At 41.2% G+C, this 4,606-nt stretch overlaps 1 non-coding gene across 1 annotated transcript; it reads right to left on the minus strand.

Moving 5' to 3' along the window:
* Positions 1–1,256: 1,256 nt before the first annotated feature.
* On the minus strand, positions 1,257–1,363 carry LOC141624285 (small nucleolar RNA R71). The gene has a single exon (XR_012534092.1). It is a non-coding gene; the product is annotated as a small nucleolar RNA R71 (small nucleolar RNA).
* Positions 1,364–4,606: the final 3,243 nt, after the last annotated feature.

Genomic DNA, 4,606 nt, shown 5'->3' on the forward strand with positions numbered 1-4,606 from the left:
ATCATCTCCTATCTTTTCAATGAGACTTGTAAGACATAACCCAACTCGAGTCTCATTAGACCATGCATGTTGTTGAGTAGGGAAGATTAAGTCGACTTGTAGGTGTTGTACAATCTAATCGATTCGGCTCCGGGACCCAAACTTTCCTAGGATTGTAAGATATAACCCAACTTAATCCATCACAACAATAATTGCTTGCTTTTAATTTGAGAACATGTTTGTATGATCATATCCCATGATTCCCCTATGATCCCATGACACCCTAGTGCCTTTAATCAATTGTTTACACCCCCTTTTTATTCATCTTGCTTGTTTATTTTCATTGTTATTCTAGTTTAGTAACCTTCTACATCAACCCAATTTGTGACACCCCTTAGACACCGCTAGTTACAATAGAAATCTCATTTCAACTCCCGTCCCTTGGGATCCGACCTTTACTTGCCTCTTTACTAATTGTAGAGTTGCTTGTTAAGCTATAAATTGTGTTTTGATTCGACCGTGACCAACGACCACATCTATTTATTTGTGAATACGAAACGGACCGATCAAAAATGGCGCCGTTGCCGGGGACGGTGTTTGTTTGATTTAGATTTCCTTTTTGTTATTAGTTGTGTCTTTCTTCATCTTGAGGAAGTAAAACTCCTCAAGGTTTGTTCTAATTGTTTTTGAGTTGTTTGATATTTTGCATGTCTAGAAGGTTACAAAGTGATTTGTTACCTTTTGACCGTGAAATCGAAAGAACCTTGACGAACAATAGGAGACTTGTTAGGAGGAATTTGAGAGGTGTTGGTGAAGTTGTTCAACCCACTAGTGAGTTTGTCAATTCTTTCGCAATAGAAGGAGAAGAAAACCCATTACACAATACCCCACAAAATCCACCTACAATGCCAAAATTCTCGTCACACTCCGTACCCACCGAGGATAATCTACCAAATGGTACTCCTACACCGCAACATCTCACCGGAAATTTTATTGCCAAGTCCGCCTTCATCCAACTAGTTGAGAGGAGCCAATTTGTTGGGATGCCTAGTGAGGATCCTCATTCTCATATGGAAACCTTTTGCGATTATTGTGATGCTATCTCTCAAACAGGCGTGACTCAAGACCAAATTAGATGGGTCTTATTTCCTTTTTCCTTAATCGGCACCGCAAAGCAATGGTTGAAGGGCCTTGATAAGGCCACCCTTGGAATAGATTCTTGGAAGAAGTTGGCTCTAGCTTTCTACAAAAAATTCTACCCACCGGAAAAGACCAACATGCTAAGAGCTCAAATTACGGGTTTTAAGCAAAGGGATGAAGAGTCTTTGTATGAAGCTTGGGAGCGGTTTAAAGGTATTTGTCGCTCATGTCCTCACCATGGACTTAGCGAATGGTTTTTGGTGCAACAATTTTGGAATGGTTTATATGAAGATTCTAGGAACATTCTCAATATGGGATCAAATGGAATGTTCACCGAAGTTGATGACAATCAAACATGGAACAAGATTGAGGAAATGGCGGTCCATAATTCACAATATAGTAGGCCTCGCAAGGCTACTAGAGGAGGAAAGCATGAAGTGGACTCCGTTACTCAATTGGGTGCTCAACTTAGTGCTCATATCGATACAATCAACTTGAAGTTTGAACAAGCTATGGCTAGACTTGAGGAAAACTCAAAATCATCGAAGCATCATGTCAATGCCATGACGGCATCCTCATCAATCCCAAGTGGGATATGTGAGAATTGTGGAACTTTGGGTCATGACCCAAGTGAGTGTAGGGGAACAACCGAACAAGTGAATGCTTTCCAAGCATATAAAAGTGGTACCCCTTATTCAAATTTTTACAATGAAAACACCAAGTTCTATCCAAATCTCTCATACAAAAGCAAAAATGTTCAAAACCCTCAAACAACATACACTCCACCACCCATGATAAACCAAAATCAAAGACCCTTTTACAATCAAAACCAAGGTTACCAAAATCAAAATCCATACAATCACCAAAATGACCAAGGTTTTGATGTCCAAAAAGCGGTCCTCCAAATGCAAAAGAATCAACAAGAATTTTTCACCCAAATGCAAAAAGATAGCCAAGCAAAGGAAACCACCATCAACAACATTCTAGCTCACACCAAGATGTTGGAAACACAATTGACTCAACTAGCATCTTCAAGCTCACAAAGACAAAAGGGGCAATTACCACCTCAAAGTAATCCTCCTAGACATGAAACGGTTAGTGCCATTCACTTGAGAAGTGGTACAAGGTATGAAGCACCAAAGAAGCAAGTTGAGGATGAAGTTGTGGAAGCTAGTGAAAAGGAAGAAATTGTGCAAAACTCCAAAGATGGAGAATCAACAAAAGAAGAAAGTTCAAAGAAAAGTGAAGACAAGGCCAAAGAGAAGGAGCCCATTGTGATTAGACTTCCTTTTCCAAGTCGTCAAGCCAAGCCCAAATTTGATGATCAACTTGGAAAGTTCATGGAAATTGTGAAGAATTTAGAAGTCTCAATTCCTTTCACGGAATTAATCAATCACGTTCCGGCCTATGCGAAGTATATGAAAGATATCCTCACAAAGAAGAAGTCGATCCGAAAACTTGAGACTATCGCCTTTACTAAGGTGAGTAGTGCAATACTTCAAGGGAGTTCACCTCCAAAGTTAAAGGATCCGGGAAGCTTCTCAATACCGTGTACCATTGGCGACACAACGATCAACAAAGCCTTATGTGATCTAGGGGCTAGTGTGAGTGTCATGCCGTACTCGGTAAGTAAAAGGTTGGGGATGGGAGAGCTTAAATGCACCAACATCACACTCCAAATGGCCGATAGATCGACGAAGACACCGTTAGGGATATGGGAAGATGTCCCCGTGCGAATTGGGAAGTTTTTCATCCCGGTGGACTTTGTCATTGTTGATATGGAGGAAGATTCCAACATTCCAATCATCCTAGGAAGACCTTTCCTACACACCGCCGGTGCGGTGATTGATGTGAAACATGGAGAGCTCACTCTAGAAGTGGGAGATGAAAGCATAACTTTTAATCTTGACAAGACTATGAGAGCTCCTCGTTTGCATGAGCCGTTTTTCATAATTGATCATTATAGCCGAAAAGATGAAAGGAAGAAATCGGAACTCCAATGGAGGAAGAAAGTTAAAGATGCTCCATTCAAAGAGCAAGTGAATTATGACAAGGAGAGCTTGCAAAGCTCATCAAAATCAACCAAGGAAGAAGAGGATGGCCTCATTGGCCAAGAGAAGAAATTGGGAGAGTTGTCTCCATCTAAGCAAGAGATTTTCAATGATCAACTCAATGAAGTTTGTGGTCTTTGGGACGACGAGTTTGAAGGGATTTTTAATCCCTACATTGGACATGCCATCGATCATGATCAACAACAAGGGCCACGGTCTATTGAGGACCTCTACCATAATAATGAACAAGCTTTTGATTACTTTTTCAAGGTGTTGAGAAACATCAACAACACCTTGAACATGCCCCCTTGACATCTCATCAAGAATGAGAGTTTGGTGGAGTCCTCCCTAAACCACCACTTGTAAATATTTCTAACTCCCTAACTTACATTTCAATTCTTGTATTGCATTTTTGTCATCTTTGGATTTTCATTTACTTTGATCAAAATAATTGTCATGTAAGAGAGAAGTGAGGGAGGGACTAACAATTTCAATTGATGTGTAGTGCTTTACCTTAGTGTGGGGATGGCAATTGCCTAGGCTATCCATGCCTTAGTAGTGCCCCCACAAAGAAGGACACAAGCCTTGAAAGAAAGAATGGAAGAATGATAAAGGGAATGCGCTGTGCACGGGTGGAACTGAATCCGTGTACACAGAGGACGAATCCGAGCGGATTCCCAAGAATCCGCCCGTCTTATGCAATCCGAGCCCCCGTGAAAAGACGCCGTCTTGAATCGAGTGAATTTTGAAATTTTTTGATCGTTAAAGAATCCGAGCGGATTTCGAAAATCCGCCCGTCCGAAGAATCCGTCCGTCTCGGGAAAAAGACGCCCGTCTTTGCAATCGAGGAAAACAAGCAAAATTCTCTCGGACGAAAATCCGTCCGTCCTTGAGCAAATCCGCCGTCTCGTCCGTGTTCAAGAAATCCGAGCGGATTGTACCAAATCCGCCCGTCTTTAGGCGAGCTTTTGCAAAGGTAGAAGAAGCAGAATCCGCACGGATTGAGCCTAATCCGCACGGATTGCCTCTGCAGTTTTGAAATTTTCGGCCTCTTTAAAACCCCTCCCACCTTCATTCATTCATTCATTCATAAACACTATCCACAACATCAAAACCCTCATCCTCTCCATCATAAAAACAAAAACCCTCAACAACATTCAACAAAAACAAATCAAACCACCCTTCCAACAACAAATTAATCACTCCTTCTTCAACAAAAATCAAAACCAAGAACAAAATCTTCAACCTTTGAGTCGATTTTTGTTTTCATAAAGGCAAAGCCTTTCACCTTAAAATCGATTTGGGCATCCTACAAATTGAAGATTTTTCACTCTTTTCTTGGTTAAAGCTCATCAATGGCAAGGACTAAGGGTGCAACAAAGGCAACAAAGGCAACAAAGGCAACAAAGGCACCAAAGGCTAAGGCACTCTCACAA

Source organism: Silene latifolia, chromosome X (assembly GCF_048544455.1).
Source record: "Silene latifolia isolate original U9 population chromosome X, ASM4854445v1, whole genome shotgun sequence".
NCBI classification, from domain to species: domain Eukaryota; kingdom Viridiplantae; phylum Streptophyta; class Magnoliopsida; order Caryophyllales; family Caryophyllaceae; genus Silene; species Silene latifolia.